General features: G+C 33.1%; 2 pseudogenes; one reads left to right on the top strand and one right to left on the bottom strand.

Moving 5' to 3' along the window:
- The window catches only part of LOC149553522 (uncharacterized), a 32,189-nt pseudogene extending 27,808 nt beyond the window's left edge, over positions 1-4,381 (top strand).
- Positions 4,382-18,144: 13,763 nt separating this feature from the next.
- LOC149553521 (prolycopene isomerase, chloroplastic pseudogene) lies at positions 18,145-19,748 on the bottom strand (annotated as a pseudogene).
- Positions 19,749-20,664: the final 916 nt, after the last annotated feature.

Genomic DNA, 20,664 nt, shown 5'->3' with positions numbered 1-20,664 from the left:
TTATTGATAATATAATGTGATAATTTAAAGATAATACAATCTATGAGTTGTAACAATTTAAACAAGCAGTATGAAGAGCTTCTCAAGTGTTGATATCTATCACCAAAAACAAAAGTGCTCTACTAAATTTTGCAAAGTGTAAGTACACAAAGAGAACATGTTCTCTATGTTTGCTAGTTGAATTGAATGATGTCCATACCATTCAAATACATTAATTCAAATGAAGGGTTGGTAAAGATCTGGTTTGGCTAGAGTTTAACATAATCGAGATAAGCACTCATCCATCTTTGCCCATATGCATCAAATAGTGAGGATGTCAATTTTTTTAATGTCTTTGATATGGTTAAAGTGCTTGGTTAAAAATATCATCAGTATAACTTATAAGGGGACACACATGAGGAATGAGTTGTGAATGTTCAACATGAACTCGAAGACATAGAGCAAATCACTTCAAGAAGATTTTTTCCTTGTAGAAGCAATAGTATGTTCATTATGTGTACCATAATCTTTTGACAAAGAATTTTTGTTATTAAAAATCACTAAATTAATAAAGTGTCAGAAAACAAGGCATGTGAATTTTTAAACTAAATGCAAATAGGATTTCTCCCATCTATAGCATATTGCTGATAGACTAAGTGGGTTAAGCAGGCATAGTTATTCCACCTTGTTTTGATATGTGTTGCCCCAACTTGATTAGAAGATATAATGTCCTTGAATCAACCTCTACTATGTATTTTTAGACTTGTTATAACTCTATTTGACCATTCAAGTCATTGGAGGCCTCAAATGATACAAGAAATTACTCAAAATAATGAAATAACTACACAGAGACACAAAAATGCTTGAACAATTAGGCAAGGGCATAAAATATATTTCTAAATAAACATCCATTTGATTTGAGGTGAAAGTTATTTGAAAGATCCAAAAGGCTATGAAATAATGGATTTTCATATTTTTCCAAAAATGGAAATTGGAGCAATGAACCGTTTTATCTCCAAACCCCTACTATGAGGGTTTTAAAGTAGTTTTGGAAGAAATACATTGATCTTCATCCAAAAGTCACGGTAGGACTAAAAAATTCAACCAAATCAAAGTTAAAGCAGTTACAAATTGATCTCTAAATAGATGTAGGGCATGATAAATCCATGGCTATGAGTATTAGCTTTCTGATCAACTAAAGATAATAGGAAAAATAGCAAAAATAGAATGCTTATTGAATAACTTTGCTCTAATCATTACATAATGCCTAACCCTTGACCAAAAGATGGTATTTGAAGTTTGAACACATTGAACTTAGTTACAATTGATTCAACCAATTCCTAAGTCAGTTGCTCAATTGGATTTCACTTAACAACATTTCTTTTGCAAATGTTGCAAAAGTTGTCAAGCAATGTTTGCAACTTTTTGACATCCTAACTAATCAATGCACCCCATTATATCATATATGTGCCAAATATGTCTTAATTGACTAAAAAATATTATTTCTATGCCTTCCCTTGACTTTTGACCCCTTCTACCAACATAGACCTATCGGGTTGTAATTGGTCATATAATGTTATTTGTCTTATTTGCCTTATAAAATGACTTCAAATGATTATAATAAACACCAAAATGGTCCAAAAGACCTTAATACATGCTTGATTGACTTTCTAGACACAAAATCTCTCATAGTACTTATTAAAAGCAAGACGATGATACCTAAAATTCATAATTAATCAAATACGTAATCCTCATGCCTTAATATCAATGACAATATTTTAAAAATATTGGCAACTATGATAAAAATGTAATAGCCTATTGAAACTTGGACTTAAGAAGAATCAATCCTTTTTTATGTATTTTGACAATCTATGTTATAGTCAAATGTTGCTAATTGGTGTTGACAATTCATAAGTTTTTTAAACAATTCATCTAGTCAATCATTGCTCGTGGTCATCACAGGATTTTTATGTAAGTCTTCGTAATTTTAGTGAAAAGGAAGAAAAACATGTACCTCACTTAAATCATCAAAATAATAATAATAATATACTTCTAAATCCATTTTCCTTGACAATGTTTAATCATTATTGACTATATTTAATAGAAATTGCATCTATTGGTCTGTATCAGACATTTCTATATACACCTTGCCAATAAATGATGTTGCAATGTAAAATTATTTGTCAAAAAGTTATTTTCTTGAAAAAACTAATGAGCACAATATATGCATGAATAATGCATACTTGGTATGATTTGAAAGAAGTTCTATCAACATGGTTGTCTAAATTTCTAGTCTAGCGATTCTGACTTTATAAGATACAAAAAAATTACATCCAACATGAATGATCATTTTCCAAATGCAATCGCTGAAGAACTTAGCTTGTGAGTTACCTTTTCGGTTTTTTCTCATTGAAATTTTTATTGTTGTTATATGTTTAGCATATGATGATTTAAATTTTTTTAGAGGGAATGAAAACCCAAAAATACCTTAACATGCATAAGTGGTGCCACATGCATTATATGTTGAGAGGAAATGGTTGCAGCAAAAGAGATACCTTGTAGCCATCTATTCCATGAACATTGTCTATGGTCCTATCTCGAGAGGCAATAGACATGTCCTACATGCATGTCTCCAGTTATTGCACCAAAATTTGAAACAATAAAAACTAGAGCAGAGTGTGGTGTGCACCCTGAACAACGAAGTGTTGGGACAGAAGGTGGCAGTTTGCATCTTTCATGAAATCACACTTTTATTACTAATTATTGAATTGATGGTTGTTTTTTAGTTGTCACTTTTTGATGTGTCATTATTTCAATTATGGATTAATAGGGCTATAAGAAAATTTTGGCTCCTCAAATGCATTAGGTCAAGGGTTTAATGAAAATCAATTTTTGGTTCAACATCAAGAAAGAGTTCAAGTTGTTGCTACAACTAACCACCTGTAGGAGAGTTCATTTGAATATTTTATAGCTTAGCCTAGCACAATAAATTGGTAAAAAAAAAATTCTTATTTGGAAAATTTCCTATATTCCACATATATGTTTGTGCATCCTCATTTTTTTGTTCAAACAAGTATTGAAATCTTGTTAGGACTTTTGGGGCTACACCTAGAAAGCTCAATTTATTAGGATAGTTAGAAAATAGGTTATTATATGTTGATAGGTAGTGTTTGTAGATGTTAGAAGGTGCTTCTTAAAACATGTATAGTAGAAGGAATCTCAACATAATGTTTTTACTAAGCAAGTCCCTTGGGTATGTTCTTGTACCTAGTACATTTGGACCCAATTTTCAACCAAGTTTCATTGCTATTTTTCTCGTCAAAATTTTGACCAACCTATAATTTATTCATCAAAATTCTAACCAACCTATAATTTGTTCAAAATTTGACCAAAATTGGTCGCAAATTGGGTCCAAATTTACTAGTTAGGATTTTTGGGGCTACACCTAGAAAGCTCAATTTATTAGGATAGTTAGAAAATAGGTTATTATATGTTGATAGGAAGTGTTTGTAGATGTTAGAAGGTGCTTCTTCAAACATGTATTAGAAGGCATCTCAGCATAATTTTTTACTAAGCAAGTCCCCAGGGTATTTTTTGTACCCCACCATACATGGCAAGACTTGTTTTTCTAAATAATGTTCCTAGAGGTATGGGTAACAATGAATGTTAGAAATATTTTGTAGCAATGAGTTCCACTCCAATGCATCTAGAGTTCCAAAAATGGTTAGAAGTTTAATCTTAGATATTGGCAGCCCAAAGGACTACAATAGTTAGTGGAAGCAATTAGTTATACCCTCAAGTGCCTTTATATGGCCTTAATCCTTTCAATATAAACCATTCTAACTAGATATTTCCTATTAGGGGTGATTTTGAAGACAACTAATAGAATCATTCCAAGAGTTCACAATCTCTTGATCAAGTTGTCAATAACTACTCTAGGATATTGAAAATCTAGCAATTATTACTAAGACTAAAGATAGAGATGATCAGTTAAAAATATATACTTTTTGCAAACTCTAAATTGGTTTTTCTTTGGTGTTTTACTTTTCCTTTGAAGATCGATGCTCATTCCTTCTTTTATGTAGGCCTTACATCATGAGCTTCATTTTGTCTCACAACTACATTTGGCTTTACAAGCAAGGAACCCCCTTGATTCAATTCATGGACTCAAGGTTAATGATTCTAATGTGAAGATTGAGGTTGTGGTTGAATAGAATTTTTCTAGCGACACTATGGATTCTCTAGATTTCAAGGGGAAAATTGAGTCACCAATAAGATTAATCAGGAAGATGTGCCAACATTTGTTTCAACTAATTCAATATCAAAGGAGACATCAGATTATGTACAGAAGGTTGAAGAACCAACTTCCAGTCACTTAGAGATTGAAGAGACTGGAAATTAGAATAATAGTACCATTAGTTTTTTATCTGAGACATTTATCAATTCTTGTTTCCTTGCTTCTTACATGATTATAAGATACATTGAAAATGATTTTCTTGTGAAGTTCTTAGAATCTTTTAAGAAAATGCAGCTAGTAGGTGTAAAAAATCTTCGACCTTTTCTATTATCCTCCATGTCTGGGAAATTGGTATTCATCGAAGCATAATTCAGAGTAAAATTTTGTCAAATGTAGTTGCAAGTGCCACTTCCAATCACCAAAGTTTTCACAAACATTATGCACAAAATTCAATTCTAGTGAATATATATCTAAATTCTCACTTGGATGATTTCAAATTGTAATCAATTTCTTAGAAGTTCACAAGGATAAAATTTTATGTTCCTTTGCTAAAATCTTCAACTGTGTAAGTTGCAAATTCATTTTAGTGAGCTTGAAGTGCGTGTACAACATCCTATAAAATGTTTTTGAAAGAAAATTTAATCAACTTAAGACAATTCTTAAATAGAAATGTAGACATTTATGCATACATATCATATATATCATAGTTCCAAGACTCAATAGCTTCTTCTTAGACTCAGTGAGGGTGATTTGACTCAATACTAGGCAACAAGAATTGGAAAACAAAAAAATCCCAACAAATATAGAGATTTTTAAGTCATTTCATTTGGAATGTTGTTATTTAGTTTTTGAAGTCTGAAATTGAAGGTGTGGGACACAATAAAAGGCCTTAGGGCCTAGATAGGTAGAGCGATAGAGCAAGAATTAGGCTTTGGAGATGCCCAATGCAAGAGGGGGAGATTAGGCTTAAGATATGCCAAAGGAAAAGAATGGGATTGCAAGGGTGTGGGGAGTTAAAGAAAGATGTGAAAATATGAGAAAGATCCCACCCAAGGCTAAGAAGTGGCTCAAACACCCTAACACTTATAATTAGGGACATGATATTATGGGAGTGTACTCTCTCTAACTACCCTTTGCATAGGCAAATAAAATATTTGTGAAGATATTGTTTCCAAAATTTGGTCTATCTTAATCACAATAGATCATTTCTTAGTTAGTGGTGAAGTGCACAAAGATGACTATGCATAGTTACATAGAAATTCACCAAGATGTGTATACATAATTACATAGAAAAATCTTCTTTGGAGTTGGTGCAGCATGTGTTGAGTATGGAATTACTCAAGGACGTCAGCATCTTCTACTATCCACTCTTCCTATTACATTGTAAATATTTTCATTGTGCATACATGTGTTACTATGCATGTGTGGATGCCCAAGAGTACATTTCAATGATCTATTAGCATTAGAGTTTTTACTAATTCCTCATGCAAGGATTGTTGCCATGGAATTCATAGCCATCATTAATCATTTGACATGTTAGATAAGAGTGATAAGGTACTAACAAATCTTGCATGGCTATTGATATCATTTATGCAACTTTTATTTTTATGTCTTTCTTAGTCTCATTTTAGATGCCACTACAATGACCAATTATTCCTTAGGATTGAGGAAAATCTAGTAACCCCTAGGCATTGTAGGGCATATCAACATCCCCAAGCCATCACAGGAATGCCTATCTAAGAATCCCAATTACATTAAAATTTTAAGGGGTGTTCCAAGAATGACTTGGGATCAGATGGGTGTTCTAGAGTAGATTACAAGAATCTCTTCCTTTATCCTTTGGTGAATGTCCATTCCTTGTTTGAAAGACCCCATATTGGCACATGCAGGAGGGTGCTGGAAATGTTGAATTTACCTTTATACCTACCATATGCATTTGCTTGAAATTTTTTAAAACCTTTTCAATAAATCCATTTTATGCATAAGTTGCAAGTGTAGTACATAGGGACATATCTCTTTGAGGCATCCTGTCAACGAGTTATGTGTCTTGTTTATGGACCCACATTTTAGATATGAAGATCTACTATGAGTCTATGACACATGTAACTATAATATCCTATAAGGTGATTTAAGATTCAACTGCATAGTTGTTCAGGCAAATTATGTGATGGTTTCTTTAAAAACATCATATAATTTGATACACTACAGCAAATTTAGAACACCATATATGTGTGTTGGTTGTTGGACTTTTTTTTCATTTATGTCAAATCTCAAGCTTTGGAAATAGAATTAGAATGAAATACTTTAAGCTATATTTGTTAGATTCTAACCTAACTAGGTTGAGCTATCTACCTGTGTGCTTACTTGGTTGAACTAGTTGCCTATGTGCTTACTTGGTTGAGCTAGCTACTTTTTTGTCTACTTGTTTGAGTTGGTTGCTTGCTTTGTTTGTGCTAAGTGTTAGTCAAATTATTATGCCATATTAGCTAATTAGTTAGCCTAAATGTGGTGTCATTATTTGAATAGGTCAAAGCAGTTCAATTTTCTCTATGTAGTAAAAAAAAAGGCTTTCTCAGTTAGTGATAGCAAGGGTTTCTGGAATAAAAAGGGAGGAACCATTTTAATTTATGGAGTAAAGTCTATTAAATTGTGGTGGTTTTCTAATTAAAATTATTTCATATGCACACCATGATTTTGGATAGGTCTCAGATTTGTTTGATGGTTTCAAAATAGTGACAACTAGGTGGTGCAAAATAATTGAGTATTGGCTATAATGATATAATGCTACAACTACTTTGAGTTGAGCTAGTATAGATATATGCTAATAGTATACATATTTTCTAGTAAAAAATAATTCAAAATTCAATCACAAGATACTTATTTGTGTGAATTCTTTTATTCCTATCAGAAACCTTTAAATGAATGAAGAGAAAATCCTTGAAGAAATGTTTGAGGAATGGGGGATGAGAGCACTTAAAGATGACATTTTTTTATAATATGATTTAATAATTTTCAGAAAACATCATTATAGAATTTTTTAAATAAGAATAGTAAATCAGTCATTCTAGAATAGTAAATAGTAAAGGCAAGTCCCTTTAAACTATGCTAGGAAGTTAGTCATACAAGTATTTTTTTCTCTCTAAAAAAGTCTACAGTGTCAGTAGATTCGATCATTATAGCTTTGTATGGATTTTTCTATCATCCAAAATTAGAGCTCAAAATATTATCCAAGCTTATTTTATTTATTTGCCTTCATTTTTGCCTTTGCATTTTTCCCAAAGTTTTATGAGAAGAGATGTCAATTTCTAGTTGTGGGACTTCAGATTTGGCAAGAGATGGTAGCCAAAAGAACCCTATGCATCAAGAAATATTTGGAGATTTCTCTAGTATTTGAGACATGTCTAAGGGGTGAGAGATGGGTCTCAGGGTAACCATTGTTTTATAGCTATTACTTTGGTTTTTTTTTACTTTCATTAATACAAAGGATTCTTGGGATTGAGATTGGTGATCTGGTTATGATAACATAGTTTTTGTGGATTGAAAATTAATTTAGAGTGGTTGGTAATGAATCTTACTCTAAATTATTTAGAATTAAGTTTTTGTGTGTTGTGCTTATGATATGGAAGGATTAAAGATAGATATAAAAACTGTATACTCTCAAACATGACACTGTGATTGGTGATTTTTTATGGTAACATAGCTATTGTGGATTGAAACTTAATTTTGAGTGGTTAGTAATGAATCTCACTCTAAATGATTTAGAATTAATTTGTTGTGAATTGTGCTTATGATATAGAATGATAAAAGACAGCTTTAAAAACCATGTACCCCCAGACATGGCCTTTACATTTTTTGAATTGTGTTCTCACTAGAAATGTTTTAGATATTTGGGGACAACAAGGAAACTCTCTCCCCCACTATTTGTTTACAAGAGATGTCCATGGTATAGTAGTAAAAAATAAAGAGAAAATTACATGGGATGACCAACCATCTATTGAATTTCTTGGGGATGCCTATGTTGATCTTAGATTGGTTTTGAAAATTGAATATCAAAACACTTAAGAAATTTTCTAAGTTGATGTTGAGTATAATATAGATGCTAAGTTACAATATGTGCCAAAAGAGAAATACAACAAGTTCCAAGTCATTTAGATGCCAAGCAAATAGATAGTGTTGAGCAATTTTTCAGATGCCAAGTGACTAATAGATGCTGAGAAAAGCTCAAGTGTCAAGAAATATAGAATTTAGTATGTACCAAGCATCAATAATCAATAAGTGTTGAGTAACACAAAATCAACATAAGAGTTTGTATTAGTAATCAAGTCAAACATTCTACTATACTTTCTAACAATTGTATTAGTAGAATTAAATCCTCTAGAGATAGGTAGGTTTAACAACCATTAGATAAAGTCTTTAATAGGGTGACATTCCAAGTGAATGTGTGTAAATGCTTTAGCCAAGTACACTTTTGGTAGAGTGTTAAAATCCTTTAATAGGGTAGGATCTAACAATCTTTGTAAGCTTTTAATAGGGTAGGCCTTTCACAGGGTAGATCATAAGAATGGTCAAAAATATGTAACATTAATAGGTGAACTTTATTGCTCCAGTAGTGAAGAGTTGTGGGTGTCATCCGCACCCTAGTTTTACCCTCTCAGTGGAGGGTTTTTGGGTAATCATATCTGGTGTCAAGTGTTTATTTGGATGCATTTACTTTACATGTTATTTTCATATTTTTATGCATACAATATTTTAAAGATAAAAGTTTTATTGGTTAAAGTTTAGTACCTCCAATTCACCACCCCCTCTCAGAAGTATACTTCCCACTTATTAATTCCCAACAATTGGTATTAGAGCTAAGTTCTCATCAAGAGAAGCCTTATAGCTTGGAGAAAAGATCTTGAGATGGAAGTCTACAAGTTGGGAAAAACCATTAAGTATTAGGAGATTGAGATTCACCTCTTACTGCAACAATTGGATGATGCCAAAAATGTCTTGAGGAGTTCACTAAAGAGAAGGAAAGAGATTGCCATAGCTGAGAATGACACTAAATACAAGGAAATTGACACCACAAAGTTATTTGTAGATGGTGACTCACATGAGTTTGATGCAACAATTGTAGATTTTATGGACAAGAATAGAGCACAAGCTAAAGAGATTAGAAATCTCAAGTTGGAGCAAGAATCACAAGCAATACTACTATGTGAAGTAACCAAAATAAAGAAGAAAGCCATTGAGGATAAGTCAAGATTGAAGAAGATAAAAGAATTTTATCAAATAGATTGGAAGAAAAATCAACAAAGTTGTCTAGGATCTCAAACTTGTAGTTGGATACCTTGATCCAAATGATGAATGACAATCATGATTTGAATGTTAAGGACATTGAAATTGTAAAATGAGCAACTGTAGAATGACCTAAAAAGAGAGGAGTTTACTAAAAGCTTCAACAAGCCAAATGAAGTCATCAAGTACTTTGAGCAACTATTCAGATCCCCTAGATCTAGGAAAGACACATTAGGCTTGGGCTACACAAACACTAAATAAGTAGAGTCATCTAAGACTGTTGAAGAAAGGAATTTCAAAGGCAAGAACACCAAACCCACTTGTCATCATTGTGGTAAGAAAGGAAATATAACTAATGTTTGTAGGAACAAGAATGCTAGTCAAAATGCTAAGCCAAAGAGCATGATCCATTTTTACAAGTGTAACAAACAAGGTCATCAGACACATGAATGTAGGACAAGGACCATGCATGCACCAAGATTTGAAGGACACTGCTGCAATTGTCAATAGTTTGGACACAAATCCTTTGAATGTAGATCCAAGTCCACATGGTCATCAAATAAAGGAAGAAGCCATCAAAATTCATACAATTAGGATTACAACACAAGACATAGCTATCACTACTATCAAGATTATGGACACATCCCTGAAAATTGCATAAGAACACATTTTAGTGGAAGCTACAGTAGATGGTTAAGCCAGACTACATGCTTTTGTTGTTTGAATATTGGTCATATAAGAAAGCATTGTCCAACAAGATCAAAGGCACCTAACTCAAACTCAAGCAAGGGAAAAGGCAAGGTAGATGTTGAGCACATTAGAGGAGAGATGAATAAGACATGGAAGAAGAAAGATGGAAGCAACACATCAAATGAAGGGATCACTTCACCTAAAGGGTCAAGTGGTCATACTTCATCAAACTAAGAAATAAAGTATGTGGGACTGATATTTAAATACTTTATCATACGTCAATTCCTAGAATGAGTTAGCACTAAAACAATATAGATTAGCATGAAAAAAAAGTTGCAAGGTTAAGTTCTCAAAAGTTTTCACATTGTTGTTGAGTAAGAAAAGTTTCCTTTAGATGCCAAGTGAAATCCTAGTATATGCCGAGTTGTCTACCAAAGTTAGTAGAAGCTGAGTTAGTACTAGTTGCCAAGTAAAAGGAAATTTTTATTAAAGCTGAGTAAGGGAAACTCCAGTGGATGTCAAGTGTTGGAAAATCAATGGAGGTTGAGTAAAGCAGAATTGCATAAGGAGTTGAGTGGACAATTGTACATGCACTAAGCATTAAATGTTATGTAATAAAGGGTATAAGGTCAAGTTTTTGATCATTTCTCATCATTACAAACATAGAGTGAGAGCAAAAAGAGCATAGAAATGGTTCCCAAGTAAAGATCAATGCTTTTACAAAGATTCTAGCCAAGATTGAACATTGTTTCATCAATCTAAGGTATTTACTCAAGTGTCGAGCTATGTAGTTACGAAATTTCTATATCTTGAAACCCTCATTTTTAGAAATGGTATCTACCTCTAGGAATCCCAAGGACAAGGAAATTTTTGAGGTTCAGTTGGTTAGAAAGGAAGTAAAACAACCAAATTTTAGACCAATTCTTGAAGTCACTTACAAAAATGACCCTACTAGTGCTTTGTCTATTATTCCACCTAAGGTTGTAATGGTACAAGATGTCAAAAAATATTACAATTGTAAAGTTGGAGCAATATGTGATATGGAGATTAGGCAAGCCTATGATAAACTTTTTGAGAATGAGGTATTAAAGGAGGAATTCTAGATTGTTGAAAGGAAGGGCTTAACCCATGCCCTAGATTTCTCCACAATTTTCAAAATTGAATGGATAATAATAGTGTCGAGTAGAATTCATGATGAATGCCTATGGTTGGAGGATGGAACTATTAAATTTTCAAAGAGAATCATACATAGGGTAATAGGGTACCCAACTCTAGAATGGTTAAAGACCCTGAGGAGTGATTCAAAAGAAGCCATAGAGAAGTACACTGGAGCTAAGTGGAACAAAAGGGACATGAAAATTGACACAATTAGAGATCCACTTGTAGAATTTTTTGTTAGGGTTATATCTCATAAATTCTACCAATCAAGTTGACTAAATAGTATACCATGCATTACTGTGAGGCCTCGCCCCAACCCATCCTAGCATTGATGATACATTATTATTTTGATACTCATGACTCGATATGTCAAAACATTATTTGATGCGCTAAACATTATTATGCTATTTATGATGTATGATGCTTTACTTTTAGATATTTGTTTTTGTCATTTAATACTTTATGAACATGTATGAGGATAAAGTGAATGAATGCAAAACTAACCGTTTGAATTTTTCCAATTTTAATGAATAGAATAAGATGAATAATTGAATTGTAGAAAAATGGATGTTTTAAATTACATGAATTTCTTGATGCATAGTTTTATCTATATGTGTGTGTGTGTTCATTGAGCTTCTGATGTGTGAAATGAATGTGCATGAAGTTTAGCCAAGAAATCTGATGGAAAGACAGAGTTGAACCCCTTGTTCATTTGTGCTATCTTTGCATTGTCTATCTTTAAAAGATTGTTATTTGGTTTTATTATTCTCCTAGTTTTATTTGTTCCTATTAAGTCCTTAAGGCTTTAAAAAAAAAATTTAAGTACCCTAGGGGTAAGGATGTGAGTGGGGAGCACTTTCCACCCCTTTAGCCTCCTTAGTTGACTTTTAGGGTCACTCAAAATCCCTATTTTTGGTTGATTGCGAAAATCGGTTATCTCCTCCATGAGTTGGTGACTCAAACTCCATCTTGAGGTTACTTGAAGTATAGTTGAGTTAAGGATCATACTTAGAGGCATTTTTGGAGTAGTTTTCATTTTTGTCACCCAATCTCTAGTTTTGGAGAAAGTTGGAAGATTGAAGGAAGAAAAGGAAAAGCTCTTCTCAAACCACCATTTTTCCATAACTCTTTTGGTGAAGGTAGGAGTTCTTCACTTCTTTGAATTTTTTTCTTCATTTGTCATGCTTGAATCTTGCTTGAATCATGTATAAGGCATTGTGTTGTTTTTGAAATTGCTTGCTTGCATGTTGGGGTTGATTTGGAGGGATCTTAACTTGTTTTTCTTTTGATGTTATTCTCATGCTTGCTTTGATTTTTTGTGTTTTGAGGAGATTTCATGGGGATTGTTTTGGAATCACTCACCCTTAGATAGGGAAGAAGTGCCCATGTATGGGGGAAGGGCCTTAGTTGGACCTCAATAGTGTAGAGTCTCCTCTCATGGTGAGAGGAGGGAAAGAGGGTAGGGTGTATGGGCCCATACTTGTCATCCCATACCTTGTATGAAAGATTGAATTCTTGAAGAAGAGAAGGAATGAACACCCTTGTTATATTGGCCCCAAAAGGGTAATTGTAGAATAACGAAAGTTCTTAAATTTTAGCCCCAAAAAGACTATGTTATGGTATGGTGATCTACATATCCTATTGAGAAAATCCACCTCCCCCCTATTTTGGTTCATTGTTGAACCTATTGTGCAAAACTGGGTTGGGAATGCATTCTTGAATTGTTCATCTTATTGTGTTGTCTTAAATCCATGTTGGTTCTTGTCTCCCCAATGGTTTCCTTGATGCATTGAAGACTTTGGTAAAGATCTCTTGTGAAATCCCTTGAAGAGAATTCAATTGAATTGTAATATTTGTAAAATTGTATTATAAACTTTGATGTATTGGCAAAGACGTCAAATTTTTTTACTGGTTCTTTCTCGATGGAGCCTTGAACCAGGATGAATAATAGAGAAAGAAAAAAAAAACTATGAAAATCTCCTTGTATTGCTCTCATATGATTTCAAATTTTGCATATGTATGTGAGAAAATAGAATGATAGATAATGTCTTGAATTATGAATTTTCAAGTTTTCAATTATGTTAATGAAAAACAATTTGATATGTTGAAGTTGCCAATTTGATGTTTAGGTATTAAGAGGAAATAAAAATCCTACATTGTGATTACAAAGTTATCTCTCTTATTGTTAAAATTCATAATTGACACAATCAAAATTTGATTAAGAATTATGCATCACCATGAATTCTAATTATAAAGGAACATATACCTTGCTATGTGATGATTTATAAAACACAATTAATAGGAGAGAAAGACAAAATATAACCTTATGCACTTCTTTGTATTGGTATGTTTGTTGAAGGAATCAATGTGGTCATTTGGTTAGAAGTCACTCTTAGTATAACTATATATGTATATGTATATGTATATGTATATGTATATATGTATATGTATATATATATATATATATATGTATATATATCTATATATATCTATATATATCTATATATATGTATATATATCTATATATATGTGTGTGTATATATACATATACATACATACATACATACATACATACATACATATATACATATATGTGTGTGTGTGTGTGTGTGTGTGTGTGTGTGTGGCAAGAAAAAATTCATGTCAACTCTTAGACAAAATTGGCTTCTGAAGAGAATGTGTATCTCCAAGAGTTAAAAACCTCTCTAAAAAATGTATGGAAAAAATTTTAATTCCCCCAAGTCATAGAGAATATTCTCTATATTATCCTTTTGGATTGCAATTAAAAACCAATATTGAATCTTTAAATAATATATATAAATTAATTACATTTGAAATTAAAATATTTTATTGGGCTTCTTGTTGATATATCTCAACTACAAAACTTTTGCATTTAACTCCTAATGGCTAAGGGGGTAGGGTACTTGCTTAGGCCATCATTTCCATTTATTTTAATAATAATAAAAAAACCCCAAACTTAACCTCTAAATTAAATCCCCCCCCCCCAAGTAAAAATGTCAAATCGAATGTGGAGAGGGCAAGAAAGGTGTTTTAAATATTAAAAATAAACTACCCAATGCACCCACCATATTCCCCCCCCCCCCACTTCATGCGTTGACTTTGTATTGCTTAGGGAGGGGAATAAAGTTTGTTTAAAAAAATGAAATGTATAACATAACTCCCTTGCCCTTCTCCAATCATAGGTCCCTGCATGACATGTCCCCCATGCAAGGATAGGGGACAGGCCTGCCATGCATAGGCCTTGGGCAGTGCATGGGCATATCCTATGTTGGGTACAGGGGGGGGTAGGTCCTAGGTTTAGCAGGGGGGTTGGTCCTAGGTTTAGCGGGGGGGTTGGGGAGGGGGGGGTGGGTGGTAATGATATGTATTGTTATTAAATTGTTTTTTTTTGTTTTTGGGTAAGTGTAATTTGTTTGTTAATGTATATCTAATTATATAATGTAGGTTGTTTGTTAATACATTTTTTTTTAGTCTAATTTGTAGTGTTAGTTAGAAAGCATAGGGTAGTATTATGTTATGTTTGTTATTTTTGTTAATTGTTAGTGTAAGATGTAAAGTTATAGTTAGAATGTTTAGGAAGGTTAAATAAATATTAATTAGAATCTATATTTATATTTAATTTTAAATTAAGAATGGCATTAATCTATCAACTAGATTTGTAATCTTGATAGTATTAAGAGGTAATGTATCATATTTATGTTAAGTAATGATGTTAATATTAAATATTGATTTAGATATTAGAATATTAAAATTAGTTTTAATTTAAAAAGTTTAACTTGAAACTAGTATTCTTTAATTATAATAATTTTAATGTTTTATTAATTAGTTTTATACTATCGTGAGCATTGTTAGATTGATTTTAATATGGGCTTTATTAAGGTGGATTTAAATTTATGATACTTTCAAATGAAGTTCAAATTAAATTATAGATTATTGAAATTATTCTAGACATCAATTTCAATTGTAAATGATAAGTTAATAAGTTAGATCAGATTTTGGATACAAGTTTTAAATGTAGTTAGCATGCATGAAATAGTTAAATTTAATCAATCTTCTAGAGTTTCAAATCTTCTTAACGTTAAATGAATTAATTGGTAATATCGTTCAAGTTATCAAGTTAATGAAAGGGTCAAGCCAATTAGATCATCTTTAGGGTTAGTGGTATATTACTCGTAATTAAATTGTATCATTATAACAAATTGATAGAGTATGACTCTATTATATGGATTAGTCATTCAATTTTATTAATGGATTACTAAGAGACTTTCAGTTCACTCAAATAATCTCTTTGACATAATGATCAAACTAAGTCATAACCATGTTAATTATCAATGGTGATCTTGCATCTAGCTTCATTGTACCTATGGTTATCTGAACCTTAAACCCCTCTAACAATTAACTCCATTGTAGTCCAACATCTAAACCTTTTTCGACCTTGTTGGTAAATAGATTTGTCATAGTAGAATTGCCCAACGGAATGTTTGGCAAACCGTTCACAACAGTTGGATAGGCCCTTGGTATGCAGCCTTCCTCTGCGTTTTGAGGGGCAGCTCCCTCGTATGATATAATTTTTAAAAGGTTTTTCGATTAAAGAATCTAAAACTTCAAAGTTCAAGACAAAGTCGTGGAAGACGAATGCACCACACGCCCTCACAACCTTCTTTGGTTAACAAGATCGATAACAAAGGTGCTCAAGAACTACACTTGAAAGCAACCTGTATTATTAAGCACATTCATTATCATCCGTAAACACTCGCATAGCACCATGAGAATGTCCACTACAACGTATAACAATTTGGATTTTAAAATAAGAAACGTAAAGCAGATCTCATTTCATTTCCTTGCACCAAGAAAAACAATAGAGATTTTTCAATTCAGAGATAAAAAGTGTACATACTTTCCAAAATTTATCCCTAGATCAAAATTTCAACATAGTGTTCCCTTATTTTTCCAACCAAAAAGTCCCCTTTACAATGCAAAAGATGTCCTTATATAGACATAGAGGTTAGTAACTACATCTTCGTGGTTAATAACCACCTCCAAAATACATAATTTTGGAAGGTTAATTAACCTCAAGAAAATTAACCTATACAAAGAAGACATTCAAAAGCAAGACTTTTAGCTAGAATTCCTAAGAATGTATACATATTCAATCACTGATTCTTCTAGCTACTAACTCTATCTACCCGAACATAATTGATCTATCCTGAAAAGCCCTGAAATGTGTAGCTTCCATGACAATCTATGTAATCTTTCAACACAACTTGCTATAAGAGTATCTGTAATAATCATCTTCTTTAGTCCTTCCAATCTTTCAAAACCTGGTGCCTACCACAACTAGGGACATCTGGTAATGACAAAGCTTTCCAGGCTTGTTAAAAATTCAATGTCTTGTATACTCTGCAGCCTTAGGCAATTCCCAATAAAGACACTCCTCAACCTCTTCAAAGAAAAACTCACCCTCCACTTTGGGCATTGGTTAATGAAGGTTCTCTTCAATCTTTTCAATAGGTCAATAACTTTAATACTCTCTAGCTTTGGACAATACACAATCTAGATCCTTACCAATCCGTTCAAACTTTTAATAGTTAGCACATCTTTCAAGATTTGACAGTGATTAACAATGATCTTCTTCAAACAGCTGGCATGCCCAATATTTGGAAACTCTATCAAACTGCTACATATTCTTATTTTGTAAGATTCAACATATCTTTTGAAAAATACATTCCTTGACTCTTTATATTTCAAGAGCACCAGACATTCCAGTGTGATTACCACTCTTACATCCACTTGTTTTCTGTCCAGCTAATACATCCATGAATGCGGTCTTATCGGCTCCACTAACTCCCACTAAAGCTATAATAATGCTAGGTTTAAAAGCTCCACTCACATCTCACAAAAGTTGTAGCTAGTCCTCTGTTATGCCTTGTTTTAATCGTGCTCAAATTAGTACAGGATGGGAGGACACTGGTGAAGGTTGAGGCATATGGCTTTATGCCTGTCAATTGCATTTGATTAAATACCTCCAAGGCTCTCTCCACAAACTCATTATGAGTATACACTACGATCACAACATCCCAAGAGACAACATCTGGTTGAGGCATTTCTTTGAAGATCTTTAAAGTTGATTATGATCATTGCTTTGTGCATATCTTGTAATTAGTACATTCCAAGAAATTCCATCTCATTCAAAAGCTTCATCAAACACCATATGAGCTTCTGCTAGCCTTCCACACTTAGCATACATATCAACTGATGCATTGGATACAAAAAGCTAAGATTAGAAGCCGGTTCTAACTATGTGGGTATGGATCTTCTTTCCCTATCTCGGGTCACCAAGCTTGGCGCATATGCTCAACATGGTAGCAAATGTGAAATGATCCACTTTCATTCCCAACTCATGCATTTTCCAAAATGATTTTTGAACATCCTCGTAATGTCCATATTTTATTGAAGGACCCAATAACATGCATAATTCTCACATTATCAAAAGACACTGATTGGGGTATGTTTGTGTATGCACAATCGCACCAGAGAAGCCACACGATGTCTTTTGTGATCTTTCTATTCTCACCTTTAAAGGAATCCCCATTGGCTACCAGAATCTTTATAGTTTGCTTCTTGTTTGTGAGTCTAGTCTAATTTGACAACGATCACAGAATCCCATTTTCATGAGACATTCTTTCAAACATTTTTTGTGCATCACTCTTAATTGACTTGTTTCATCCATTTATATTGTAGATATGCCTGATTACGTAGAAAGGAACATACATTTCTCTTTACACAAGCCACAACGCTCTCATGTACAGCAGAACTCTAATGCAGTAAGCAATGTTGTTGCTGTTGATTAACCATAACAGTGGTTCAAAGACATCGCATGAGGCTGGAGACTCTCAATCATTTTGTCAAATAAGTTATGTGCTACAGCCACGTATGGTGCTCACAAGATCAATCATTTGAAAATAATATTGGCCTACACCACTTCTGGTTGACCACTTAAATGTTTCAATTTTGATACTATCGTGTGATTATCATATGATTATGCACTTCTCCTCACAATGTTCCTTTTGACATACCTGATTGAATATGCACACATTATTCCTGAGAAAGCAAAAGCTATGACTCCTTGCCCAGGAAAATAGCTATCCCCAACACAATATAATCCATCTACATCCGTTGTGTTAAATGGCATCCCAAGCAACCCTTTCAGATTTTTATGAGGTATAGGTCCATAAGTTCCATCCTCGCGAGCAAGGAAATGTCTATGTGTCTTAGGTGTACCAACCTCTTTAAAATTTATTGCATCTTTCAAGCCTGGAAAAAGGGTCTTCTCCAACCTACTAATAATTTCATTGGCCACAGTTTCTTTCTTGGCATTATAATCTCTAAATGAGAGGCCCTTCCAATCATCAATCCACACAATAGTAAAGACATGAAGAATATGGCAGCTGTTAGGAGCTAGTGAAGGATCTAAAATAGTTGGAATACTGAGAAAAATGCTTCCATATGGTTCCTCTAGTTTTCCCCAGTCATCCTCTAGAATAAAATGATGGCAATCTATACCCGGTGGCAAAACACTCTCTTTCACTCCCAAGTGAATGGAAAGAAAAGAAGGCGCTTTTACATATAAACTTTGAAAATTTTGTTCCTCTTTAGGAAGCTCCTTTGGTCTTAAAAGTCGTCCAAAGGTATCCCATCTGGTTGCATTTGAAATGATCTTCTTGGCATAAAATTCTCTACCATCAGAGATCCTCACTCCTACAGCTTTTCCATTTTCCAGTTTAATATTTGTGATATTTGCCTTGTATAGAATTGAGCCACCATTATTGATTAGACCTTTAGATAGATTTGTGGCAATTCCACCTACACCACCAATAGGATAATTTATCCCTCCAAAATGTCTATCATGTAGAACCATACTTGCATTTATCATTGGTGTCCGCAAAGCTTTTACTGTGCTCACAATGAAGCACTCTGCATCAATGAAATTAAGTAAAACTGGATCTTTAATATACTTTTGGGCTATGTCACCAGCATTTTGTGGCAAGTAAGAGGCAAGAGTTAGGCATGCCACTGGATTCTTGAAAAACTAGCCAAAAAGATATAGTGGCTCCTCCAAAGATTTCAATTCCAGTGAATTCAAAGAATTAAACACCTTCCAACATTCATTGTAAAATTGGGAAATTCTTTCCTTTTCATGGGGGAAATAACTAGTAAGTTCAACAAGAAAATCTTCAAACTCTCTGTGCACACGAACAGAAAGATCCCCTGGCAAATGGTAATGAATAGCTATTGGATCAGGTATGACCTCCATTTTGCAACCAATAGTTGCTAATGCTTTTTTGATTAGATTTATAGAGCCCATTTCATTCCTCACGAGCATCTTTCAATTCAACCTTTATTAGGTACCAAAGATTTTCCAAGCTTTTGTTTGTTGAATCAAGATACCGTAGGAGATATGGTTTTGATCAAAGATGAGTTTCTTGATATACACATCTAGCCTTCCTGAATACTATCTTCATCAATTAATCATTTCGATGCATATACTGTAATCATGACAAAAGAAATACTTCCACCATCTTGTGCCCAAGATTTTAAAGAGTGTGATTCTTTCTTCTGTTAAAATGATGGGGTGCCTGCATCTTTCTCCACTTGGGCATATGCTCAGCCAAGATAACTTTATCATCCCCATTTTCTATTTTGAACCATCTTCATGTTTGATTTGGAATTTCAAACAGGTTAATAACTGTTTTATAGAGGTTAGGAAAAACATGTTTTTGATGGTTATCATTAACCTTTTAAGAGGTTAATGGTTAGGAAAAATGTGTTTTTGGGCATTGACATTAACCTTTTGAGAGGTTAAGAAAAACGTATTTTTGAACGTTATCATTAACCTATTAGGAGGTTAGGAAAAACACATTTTGGGAGGCGATCATTAACCTTTAATAACTTGAGGCTTAGAAGTTGGGTTTTAGCAATTTCAAGTGCTGTGCAAAGCTGCTAACGAGCAGGAGACATGGAGGCTTAAAGACTCAAAAAATTCAAAGATAGAATGGCCAATTTAAGGCTTAAAACCAGGAAAGTTTCAAATATTAACCATGGCCTATAAAATTGAAATAATTTTATAATCGGGCAACAGACCTTAGTATCTTAATTAATTCTATATAATTAAAAATAAATTAAAAAAATTGTTGTTTTTGTTTTGACCTATATATTTTGGGCATGACATTTTGGTATCATAGCCTATGTTTCAACACTAGGAACCTAAAACCATTATGCTTATGAATTTAACTAAAACT

This window comes from Cupressus sempervirens, chromosome 6 (genome assembly GCF_028749045.1).
Source record: "Cupressus sempervirens isolate cs-2001-9-10 chromosome 6, ASM2874904v1, whole genome shotgun sequence".
NCBI classification, from domain to species: domain Eukaryota; kingdom Viridiplantae; phylum Streptophyta; class Pinopsida; order Cupressales; family Cupressaceae; genus Cupressus; species Cupressus sempervirens.
The sequence above is the reverse complement of the archived record's forward strand: the minus strand, read 5'-3'. Positions and strand labels throughout refer to the sequence as shown.